Source organism: Tachypleus tridentatus, chromosome 6 (assembly GCF_004210375.1).
Source record: "Tachypleus tridentatus isolate NWPU-2018 chromosome 6, ASM421037v1, whole genome shotgun sequence".
Classification (NCBI taxonomy): Eukaryota; Metazoa; Arthropoda; class Merostomata; order Xiphosura; family Limulidae; genus Tachypleus; species Tachypleus tridentatus.
Genome location: NC_134830.1, coordinates 132,923,202 through 132,935,851, shown reverse-complemented (window position 1 = coordinate 132,935,851; position 12,650 = coordinate 132,923,202). Strand labels below are relative to the sequence as shown.

The window sequence follows — 12,650 nt, the reverse complement described above, 5'->3', positions numbered from 1 at the left end:
ACAGTGACTGACCTCTAATATGGTTAAATATGTAATTAACAGTAGAAATAATCCAAAAACTTTGTTTTCTTATTAATTTTACAGAGGTATCTTTTTTTTTTTTTTTATCAACAGCATGATTAAATGCACTAAAATTTAAAAACAAAACATTTACCTAGAGATCTAGCTTTGTTTGGCAGGAATAGTATGACACAATACTATTGTTATTAAACTTTGCTGGCTGTTAAACTTACTCGTTTTAGGTACTGTGCAAAAACTACATAAGTGCTATCAGAGTTTACCACCCTGATTGTTTTTGTTTTTTTTTATCAAAAGCCTGAAGAGAAAACAGCTAGATAAACAGCATCCACTGCCAAATCTTGAACTGTTTTAATCAAATAATGAGATCTGAACATCAATCTTTAAATCCATCCACAGACCTAAACCTTAAAACTTCAGTGTTGCATGCTGGCACATTAAAAACTAGGCCACATCTATATGAATCCTGTAAGATGATGCCTAGGAACCCCCTTTACCTGTAATATTGTTCTTACCTCAGATTCAAATATTAATATAAATCAAAAATGAAGAAACCTACTGAGCTATTAACACTAACTTGAACTGCTTAAATCTTCATAAAAACACTAAGTTTTAAAATATCTGCTTTTAAGATGAAGTTATTAATACCACAAAATCACACCTCACATCTGATTTTGTTTCTTATAATGAATAGCAAAAAGTTTGATGACCAAATAAATAACCCATTGAGGCCTAATTAAAAAATACAGCAATTTACAATGACAGTAAAATGAGCAATTAGTATTTAACCATTTATTTTTGTTGCAGTTGTCCTGAAGTGCGAAAAATGCTCAAAAACAAAAGAGAACTTTAGCAAATTATCATAAACCTTACAATTTATGTAAAGCAAAGTTTCTCAAAAAATTACTAGCATTAAATGACTGACATTTAGAATCATTTATCACAAGATATTTTGATGATCCTATTAAAAATTCATTAGTTCTAAGTTTAAAAAGAAGAAACTGCAAAAACTTTTCTGTACCACTGAAATCTTTTGTACCAAATAATAATAGGAAAAAGTTAACATCTGTAGCCTTCATTAAAGTATATTTTTTGTACCCATATTGTGAGGCCGTTCTGATTTCAAACCTGAAATCTTCAAAAAAAAAAAAATCCTTACAACAAAGATTAACTTAATTAACAAAACTATAGTAACATTTTTTTTCTTCATTAAGCTACTTAATACTGTAATGCCTTCTAATACAGAGTTTCATGAATGTTTAAGCAAAACACTGACATACAAACAAAAGACTGAGTAAAACATTTAATTCAATACTGCATCTGTACAAACTGAAATAAAAAAAATATATATTTCTCAAGAAGGATTTGTGTCCTGTTTCCTGATCTGTTTCAGTTGCTTTTTGGACATTCTCTTTATCTTTGCAGAATTTCTGATCTGAAAAATAAAATATTTTCTAAAATTCATAAAGAAATTTCAAAGCTCTCAATGTATTAACATTTTATCAACCATGGAAGGATTTTTCCCATTACCATAGCATCACTTTGATCACAACAAACTTAAATTTAACCTATACGTATGTAGGTGGAGATAATAAAGGGTTAAACAAGCCGTTTGCTACGGGCTTAGTGTAAAATACAAAGGCTCATCTACACATCTGCACACATTAAGTGTTTACACTATAATTTTTGATACATCATGTGTATCTTCACAAAATTGGGTAGACTTTTAGTAAAGATTACTAATAATTTGTGTAGAAAAAATTAATTTTAATTTTTCTAAAAATTTTTTTGTTACTGGTCTGAGTGCAAAGTAATTTCATATTATGAATAAAAACACTATTGTTCATCCCAAAAATCTCAAACATTATTTCCATAATCTCTAGAACCTCATTAATACATTTCAAACATTTGTTTTTAGTAAGACTTTATACTTTATTTTCTACACTATAACTGTGGAGGGGTCTTCACTTAACCAACCTTGTAACCATCATAAAAAAAATTAGGAACTAAATATAAAATATGCTTTTTCATGCTAAAATGACTACATGTTATAACATGAAAATACAAATGTTTAGTTTATGTAGCCTGAGGATATCAAACAAAATTTTTTTAGGTAATATATATATAGTTGAATAACCAAAATATAAATAACTACACTACACTGATACCAAAGAATTGCATTGTAATTTATGAAGCTTAGTAACTAGGATCTACTTATATTTTCAAAAAAATATGAAACTTCGAGCAGACTAAAGGCACAATCCACCTCCTTAAAATCTTGGGTCGATAAATGGCTGGGAAAACCCATTCTGGGGACATTCTAAGGTGTTGATTGGTTATTCACATGTCATATATTGAAGCAAGTGTATATATGACACACAAATGGAAAGAGGTGAGCAAGACCATTTCATGTGATTCAGTACATAAACCATATCTCAGCAAAATAAAATATACAAGGTTCTTATTTTATATTCTAGATTGATAATATTAGTAACTTGAGTTTCTAATTTGTATTAAGTCTGTAGCTTATTACAAATTAGAAACTCAAGTTACTAATATTATAAGATTATAATTCAAACTTTAATATTACACACAAGTAATTTCCTAATTTAAATGATAATCCACAATTTCATTCCAAACTTGCTGACATATATTCATAAAAATAGTAGTTCAATAAAATTTTGAATGCAAGTGACCAAACATGATTACACTGCCTTTGGCCTGTGACTCACAGTGAAAAGGTTAAAGCACCCAAGTTTAAGCTGGATTATTATTTGCCAGGAAGAATTTAAGCTGTCTACAACTTTCCAATCTTTACATTGTGTGAAGGCCTAAATCTGACCAAGATAATATTAAATTATACAGACTTATAATGCAACTTTCATAAAAGCTTAGACAAACTTAATACACAGTTTTTGTTAGTACCTAATAGAGGACCACTTACCACTTGCACTATTTCAGCCTTTCTCTGGTTTTCTTCTTTTCTTTTACGATGTTCTTCCCTTCTTTGTTTTTTTTCCTAATTATTGTGATGAAAAATCAAATTCAAAAGTCAAAGAAACTGGTCTCTTAGTTTATAAATATTCAAACATGTTGACACTCTGTAAATACATTGCAAAAGAAAAAACCTGATGTAATTTTACAACCAAAGCAATTTTCTTACCCTCTTGTAATATTTGTAAGGAAAATAAACCTTTGCATATCAACAGATATTTCAGTTACGAAAGGTTTAAAATAAATATTACAAATAAGTAATATTTGTTCCATGGCAAACAGACAACAACCTAACATAGAGACATTTACTTGAAAAAAACTCCATTTAAGATAACTTTCTCCATAGTGTAAGCCCAGTAACTGAGCCAGTAAAGATGTTTTAATAATATTAATCTTAACAAGCATCTTTTATCATTCCCAAGTCCAATGTTTATGTAAACACAATAACGTAACCAAGATTGTCAAATATTTTTCCAGTGAAAAAAATTCTCACTAAAAAATTACCTTTTCTAATAATGAAAAATTATTCCTTCCAGTGTTGAGAAAGCCAAGCATGTATGACACTCAGTTTTTAGCTCAGTATATTTACTTTTTCACACTTTTTTTTTTAATTTCATTAAAGATACAAAATACATTAAATAAAATCTGACACTTGACAGGAAGCTGACCTCAATTTCTTTCCGTTTGGCAGCCTTAAGTCCTTCCTCATACAATTTTAAAGCTTTTTTCTCATCACGTTTCTTCATTTTCTCTTTCCAGGATGTTTTTTAGAGGTTTGTCATATTTCAGAGTTGAGAAACTAAGTAAAAAAAATATTTAAAGTACAATACCTGAATACCAATGTTACGTGTCAATATTAGAACATTCTTGGGACATTAAGAAGAATCGGGTAAAGAAAAATCACTTAAGTATGTGAAGATGCAGAAAAAAGTCACAACAAGTACAATTTTGCACCATACAAGGATGATCATGGTTTCCCTAAAGATGAGCTGTTTCAAAATATTTTCCAGGTTATTTTCCATATAAGGATTTATCTCGGCTATTGCTTGATTGTGATCTATGATGGTCCAAGTTTCTGTGTACTTATTAGTTAGCACTGTGTTTATATAGTACTGGCAGAGTGCCTAACTCAGATGAAAATAGTTTTAACTGATTTAGTTCTTTATTTACATGCTCGTTGTTGATCTACTGAAAAGCCACGAATGAAGAATTGATTTATTATCTTCTCATTGCAACAGAATGCAAATGAAAACTTGCTGATACCAAACATTTTTGTAAAGTCATTGTATAGCTGATTCTTGTGAATACACACAAGCAAAACAAAAAATGTGGTTGAAGTAAACCTATTTAGTTGAGGGAGGGTGTACATAATCGAGAGAAAGTACCAGCTTTTCAATAAAGTGGATTTAGAAAGTAGGTGTGTATGTGTAGGAGAGAGAGAAGAGAAACAAGTGAAGGCTGCACAAAGATTTTAAATAATTTTAATGCATAACTGATCATGACTAGAATTATTAAAAATCTTCACATAGAAATGTAAATAATAGCCCTCTTGATCACACATTGCCAAAAGCATATGGCCTTTTCAATTTAAGACCAATTGGTCATCCGGTTTGCCAAAAATTTCTATACTGATCACTATAACCTCGATTTGTAGCATTTGAGGCCACAGCCACATAACCCACATCCCTTCCTGCACAAAGTTGTATCTGTATCCAAAGTTTGAAGTTTATAACTTTTAAGGAACAAACCCACAAAGAAAGAGATTCATACTTAGTTATATATGTATGTAGCTATATATATATATATATATATCTCTTTTAGTTAACACATAAAAGTAAGCAATACAGCTCATAAAATGTAATTCATGTTGAACACCCTGTATAAATAACTGTACTGCTGTGTATCCTCATATTAGTTTACTTTTGAAAAAAATTACCTGTTCATTAAAATCTGCAGTCTGTTACCCCTTTTTCATGTTATTTTTTCTTCCAGAAAACTTCAAATTGGTTTGTTTTCCTAATTTAAATTGTAATTTGTATATTTAAAACTTTATTAAACTATAAATTACTACTCCAAATGTCACTCACCCAACCTTATCAAAATTATTATTCATTAACAAAAGTATTTTGTACTAGAGGTAGGATCACTGATCACCAAATACTCATCTTTGATTCTAATGGAAAATATATTAAATTATTAATGATCAGGACTTGATAGTTTGTTGTTTTTTTTAGCAAAATATTAAGGGTAGATGAAGATATGGCTATATAAAGATTAATGTATCAATGAATATTCACTACATATTATGAACATTAGATAACTAGCACTGTAGTTCTGAAAAATCTTTCAGAATGAATTTGCAAGATACTGTACCAAGATAAAACATTTGGTTTTAACATCGATTTTTACATTCTACTTATACCACTAAAACAGATTACCCAAATGATTTTCCGAAACCCATAACAATCCTTGGGCACCAAAGTAGAGTCACAATTAGTCCTTCTTTATCAAAAATAAGCATTTTCAAAGTTTAATGCCTCTCCTCATAACTTAAACAACCTCAAGCATATATAACTTTAGTAATTCATTCCTGTCATGCACTCTTTCAAACATATATTAACAAAGATGATCAAACTTCACCCAACAATCTAAATAAAGCTTTACCAAACTAATCAGATTAACTACAATAGCCTTAAATAAAACAATAACTATCAGCTCTTTTCACCTCAGCAAATCACTCAGTAGAGAACTTGTAATTCTCCACCTTAATCTTTTGTAGTTTGTTCCTTGCATGAAGTAGGCCTAAGGCCAAAATATTGCAAAATACATCTTTTTTAGTAAGAGTGTAGAACACTTTATCTTCTACTTTTGTTTGTTTAAATTCCATTCTTAAAAGAGGACTATCTTTAATTGAAAAGAAACCTAGTTGAAACCTTATATTTTTCCCCACAACTTCAAATCTTATCAAAACCCTATTTTTTTTTCTATCCATTGCATCAAATCTCATCTCAAAAATCTTTCCAAATGTCTTTAAGATTCTTGTAATTAGAACTAATTTTTCTTCCACATTCTGGTCTAGTCACAAAGACTGATAAGGTTCTTTGAAAAAAACAAAACACATTTCCAACAGAAAAACTCTCTCAAACTTTTCTCACACATACATGTTTTTTAGCATGCTTCATATTTTTAGTATTATCTATCAAATAAAAATAAATTCCAGTTAGTTAACATTACTTCAGCAACTCACCATTTCTTTTCACTTTTCCATACACGTCCTGATTTTGGCCTGCCTTTTGGAATATTTAAAGTGGCATTTGTTTCAATCATTTTAAGTTTATAGTTTCATCAATATTTGGTGGTTGCTTCAAACTGAAAAGAAAAGAAAAAAACAACTGTTTACAGATTTTTTATGATATTCCTTCACACTAGTTACAGTTTGCTCGTTCCAGACTTCAAATACATAACTGCTATAACTGTGGATGACTAAAGTTAAAAAAATAATTTCATCTTAATTAGTAAACACAAGTCTGCAGATCTCATTCATAACTTCAAGGTAGTATATAATTGTTAGGATAACTTCTGAAAACTTTATTAATGTCACAGGGATTTTGTCAAGCCATATATAATAAGATTGTTTGACTATCTTTTCCAAATGTTTCAGTCCTTTCTTTTTGCAATATTTCTACAAATTTCACGAAAAAAGACTGTCATTTGTCTTTCACAGTATTTCTTAATTTATATATTGATAAATGTAAGTTTCATAACATGAGAAAATGTCCTCTGTTACTTTGTTCCTCCCAAAGACTTGAAAGAAAATGTTCCAACAAATATAAACATGAAATACTGAAATAGCAGTTACTACTTTGATAGTTTTTCTAATACCAGTAATAATGTTCAAATCCCACTGATTAACACTATATTATTGAAAATGACCTAAATTACAGTATTTTTAATATGCCTTCAAAATTAGTTTAACAAACAGACTAAAAGGGTCCAGTTGAACTCTCAAGGCTGTCCCTGAACACCCACATTTGAAAAGAAAAACTTTTCTGTCTGTTTTTCAGAAAATCATCAATTCCCCTCTTAAACTTCTGTAGCATACTGGTCACTGCCCATTACTTCTAACTGCAGGTCATGCAGTAGGCTGTTCACCAACTAAGAAACGTATAACTGTCTTAAATGTAGTCCAGCCTGTTTTTATCAAATCTTAAACTTGGATCCATTTGTCCTTTTTTCTTCAGAATACACCACAAAGAAATCAAAGACTTTTATTCTGGTAAGCCCCTAAATAATCCATTAAATTTCAATAAGATCATCTCTTACCTTTCTTTTCTCAAGAGAAAATATGTTAACAGATCTTAACATATCCTTTCTCTGAACCCTTTCCAATAAACCTGTGTCCTTTTTTAGGTAAGAAGACTAAAATTGTACACAGTATTCTAAGTGAGGCCTAACTAATATTTTGTTTGGAGATAATTACTTCTTTTAATTTCTAAGTAAACCCTTTACTTATATTAGCTTCATTAGTACTAGCAACAGAGTACTGTTCCAGGGGTTTGAATGATTTGTCTGCTATGGTAAGATCTCTTTCTTTAGTCATTATACTCCAGTGGCTTTGTGTTATTCAAATTGTATCCCAAATGCAATACTTTGAACAAACTAAACTTAATGGTCATTTGGACAACTTACCACTTCATTGTATTCAAAATGGCTAAAAATACCCAACAGTCTAACATTTTCATAAATGTTACTAATTATGTCCCACATCAATATCATTAATATACAATTTAAAATAAACAAGAGCTCACATGCTGATCTCTAAAGCTATTCACTATAAATATGGTTGGCTAAATTCCCAATATAGTCTTCACCTATCCAACCATCCTTTTTGAAAAATCTAAGAATGTCTTGTCAACACACTAACATCCAGGTAACATCCTCAACAATATATACATATGAAACAGAATATAAAGATAAGCCCTCCCCTTTCTAAATCTTTAGTAGCTTTCATTTATATTTTCACTAAATGATTTCCTAATACTTATTTTATCAGATCTTGACTGTGCAATTTTTCCCATTACAAAGTTAAGACAAACCTTTAAGTCAGTATAATTTCCAAGGCAAATTTGATCACCTCCTTCAGAAATCGGAATAATGTTAACAATTTTTAAATCTTCAAGCATTTGCTGACCTACTGCAGTGCTAAAAAGAAATAGGCTCGTATATGTGATCTTATTCTTAAGCCTCCTTCAATTCCTTGGCTTGGGGAAAAAACCTAATATTATTACCAACAGTAATAATAACACGAATAATAATTAACATGGTTTGGACGCTTTATTCTTCAATCTATTACTATCAAGGAATAAAATTACAAATATCAACGTTTATGTTCTGTTACAATACTTCATTTAGAATATTCAGGTTTTTCGAATACGTTATAAAATTACACTTCACACTATATTACTCGAAGATTAATTATTATTACTACAATATTAGTATTAATATACAAGTATTAACACCAATTAACAATTTGAGATAGTATTAGAAACTGCAGTTAGGCTTAAATAAAGCTTAATTTTTTTTACAACTTTGATGTGTTAATTTTGTAGATTGCATAACGTTACAGCCACTAATTAATAAAAATAAACAAATAAAATATACAAGTACTAAAAATTTAAAATGTCTACAACATAACAACTAACTAAAAGTTAAAGAAATTTAATCAAAAACAAGAAACCCACGTGTACCAAACTCGTAAAAGGCCACCTAATAATCAGCTTGACCTTCATATATCATAGATAACATTAAAACTTGTATGAAGTAATAAAACTATATTAATTTTAACAAATGTACTGACGTAATACAAGAACTAAAAAATTACATGAAAGTTTCAAGTAAATTATAAAAACATTTTCAATATTATTTCTAAAACTTAGAGTAGAATTATAAGTTACATGAGATATAAAAAAATATAAAAGGACGATATCCAAAATTACAATTCTCACTGTCACTCAGTGATATCTTGTATTTGTTGAAATTGAACAAAAATAATGTCGTTAATGATGATGTACACAAAGACATTAGACCGGGAGGTTCTCACTATAATATCTTATTTGGTTTACCAAAAATTCAAAAACATAAATGTCCCATATGACGGGCCCGGCATGGCTAGGTTGTTAAGGTACTCGACTCGTAATCCGAGGGTCGCGGGTTTGTATCCCCGTCACACCAAACATGTTCGTCTTTACAGCCATGGTGGCGTTATAATGTTAGGTCAATCCCACTATTTGAAAGAGTAGCCCAAGAGTTGGCGGGGGAAAGTGCTGACTAGCTGCCTTCCTCCTAGCCTTTCATTGTTAAATTATGGGCGGCTAGTACAGATAGCCCACGTTTAGTTTGTGCGAAATTCAAAACAAACCAATACCCTGTAAAAATTTTACTCTATCCTGCTTTGAACTTTCGTACATTTGTCAGTTGCTGCCCAAGATAGGCACCAGTTGAGTTAAAAAACATTGGATAGACAAGCATTTCTTTTTCCAATCGGCCTATTCACGCCGCAAAAATGAAATCCAATACTAATTTCACTAAAACATGTCTTCAGTAACTGGCATATAATTAATCTTGAATTAGAATGGAGAGCATAGTCACATTTAAAATGAAATTTACTTTAAAAGGACTGAAAGGAAATGGTATATGAACAGACTTTTTACGAGCTCCAGTTCCTTAAAAGGTGTCAGCACATTCATAAGACTGTCAACATTTTCAGGAGACAAAAAAAAAACAAAAACTAATCACGCAATATAATCATTTTCCCCTTCCTAAAGATAAAAGTAGCATTTCCAAACTAATGCTCAATGGGTAAAATAATGATGAGATTAAAGAACTTTGAGAAGAGGAAGGAGTATAAGTAGCTATGTTTATCCAGTGCACTGTAAGGAGATCAGTTAATTCAGAAAACATTGCACGTGATCTTTTAGTAATAACAGAGCAACAAATAAAAATGGGTGTAGACAGTCTGCCAAGAAGAGGGGTCGTAAGAATCATTAGTATGAAGAAGTAAGCAGCTCGGCATGGCCAGGTGGGTTAAGTTGTTCGACTCCTAATCCAAGGGTCGCGCGTTCAAATCCCAGTCACATCAAACATGCTCGCCCTTTCAACCGTGGGGGCGTTATAATGTGACGGTTAATTCCACTATTTGTTGGTAAAGAGTAGCCCAAAAGTTGGCGGTGGATGGTGATGACTAGCTATCTTCCCTCTAGTCTTACACTACAAGATTAGGGACGACTAGCGCAAATAGCCCTCGTGTAGCTTTGCGCGAAATTAAAAAAAAAGTAGTAAGAAATCAGTATATTTTTACAGATACTCATAAGAACAGTTCTGAAGTCATTTAGGTAATAATAATTCTCGGCATTAACAATCAGATAAGAGAAAGAAAACTGATTATCAAACGATGGTTTCATCTAGTTATTTGGATCATTTAAGACTGGTGTTAATATTTAATATCAACTTCCGATCACGGCGATAAAAAAAAGTTAATTATTAAAACAAAACTGAAATCAACATTACAATATGCTGGTGAACATAAGAAAGAGTGGAATGGGTACGAGGACTAATATGGTAAAAATTAAAAGCGTTTTACCATGAATAAAGTGTGAGAGAAAAGATAGATTTTAGTCTTATTGTGTTCTCCAGAAAATTCTAAGCTAAATAGCTTTAAAAAAATAAAGTCTTAGGACAAAATTATGAAAATTTTTCAACATTTTAAAATTTTACTGCATACAGTAAAAAAGAACAAAAAACTGACGTCACTTACGAACTGTTAATTCACAAACACACTAAAAAATAACCAATATGACCTTCTTTGGGACCCAAGGAAGCCACATACCGATTTTGGTTAAGATCCACCGATAGCTGTTTAATTGGTGAAGTAATTGTGAAAAAAAACGCGAAATAGCCCATTAAAACTACGAAACAAAAAATATGAAACTGCAATACCCAATAAACCAACATGATAAATTTGTTGAAAATCCTTCAACGTGAGCGAGATAGTGGTAGAAAAACGCCCAACTGCAAAATGCAAAACTGAAAATTTATATGTGCCTCCACAAAGACCTAATGAACCTCCAAACCAATTCAGGTAAAGATCCATCCACACCATGCGAAGTACTAGTATATTTATATAGATTCGAAACAAGTCAAATATAATGTACAAAAATATTCGTTACGTTATTGCTTACCACAACTGAATTCGGAACTTTAATAAGTAATTCTCTTTTTTGTCAAAAGGCGACACATAACCTTTATGCTGTTTTGGTCTGTATTTTAAGATTATTTCAGTTTTACCAACATAAATAATCCCACATTCATATTATATTTTTCAATCCCTCTTTTATCTTTTAACCCCATTTTGTTTTAGGTCTTCCTCGACATTTGTTTAATCTTATTTGTAGGTTTGAAAATGGGGTAAAATTGTTGTTGTCTCTTAAACACACTAAATAATTCATTTTTTAATCTTAAAATATCGCGTAAACTTAGTTACTTTTTTTTAGGTTTCACATAAATTTTAACATAAGATTTCTAACTGACATAAATGGCACTGAACTATTACGAAATTTATTAAAAGGTCTGTCTAGATTATTTCATTAATTTCTCTTTAACTAATGCATGCTTAATTAATAATGATTCGTTATTTACGTCTTATTTAGAACATATTTTCAAAGCTCTTAAAATATACATGTATAAAAAGCAGAATTTTTGTGTTTTTGTATGACATGATTCTTGGTGTGGTGGTATGATAACAGCAAAAGTTTTTGATAAACTGTAGTTTCTGAATTACAATCTACATATTTTCTAACAAGTACACCTAGGAAAGATAAACAATTACACTCCTTAGTTGCATATGTAAATTTAACTTATAGTTTTATATTATATAAACAGCTATTTTACTTTATCATTGCCATGCCGCCAGATAATAAATCTTGTTATTTGCATCCCTAACCCAAAATGTAGAATTAAGCTTTGCAATAAGTAGCGCTTCAACTTCAAATGCATCCATGTACAAGGTGACAAGGGGGAAGCATAGCTGATCCTTTTTAGTGTAATATGTTTCGTTAACTTGAAAAAAAGTTTTCAACACATACTGTTGCTAGATGCAATATATCTATATATTTTAATGTAATTATTTTTGCTATTAATTATTTTCAAAACAATTAATTGCTTCTTCCACTAAAATTGTAGTGAATAACAATATTGCACAAAAATGACTCTAGTTGTTCTTCCTTGTTTTTAGTTCTCTCTACAAACTCTTTTTAATTTTTATTTGTATATTATTTTTATCACTCAACATTCCGCTGTAGTATAATATAGACAAAGAACACGATACACAAGTCTAGTGATGACAAATAAGATAAGTATGGAGGCAGCTCCACATCCTCATAAAGAGAAATCAGGGAATTTTGCACGAATGTAAAATCTTTTTTTGTGCAAGAACCACAATGTTCTTATGTGAATACATCCATTTCTTGGCTGGCATTGTTTGCATAGTTCAGGAAAATAAAGTTCCTCAATCATTTTAACAGTAAGTGATTTCTCTTTATGAGTACATGGAATGTCCTTCATATTCCTTTTTATGGTGTTAT

The 12,650-nt window shown here is 30.4% G+C and overlaps 1 long non-coding RNA gene across 5 annotated transcripts; it reads right to left on the bottom strand.

Moving 5' to 3' along the window:
- Positions 1-1,305: 1,305 nt before the first annotated feature.
- LOC143253705 (uncharacterized) lies at positions 1,306-9,837 on the bottom strand. Of its 5 annotated transcripts, none has more exons than XR_013029789.1 (5): positions 9,716-9,837; positions 6,260-6,381; positions 3,681-3,811; positions 2,963-3,037; positions 1,306-1,453 (listed from the first exon to the last, which is right to left on the bottom strand). It is a non-coding gene; the product is annotated as an uncharacterized LOC143253705 (long non-coding RNA). The 5 variants fall into 5 exon arrangements; XR_013029787.1 differs by lacking the exon at positions 9,716-9,837 and adding an exon at positions 8,754-8,852; XR_013029790.1 differs by lacking the exon at positions 9,716-9,837 and adding an exon at positions 8,760-8,782.
- Between the last annotated feature and the right edge of the window lie 2,813 nt (positions 9,838-12,650).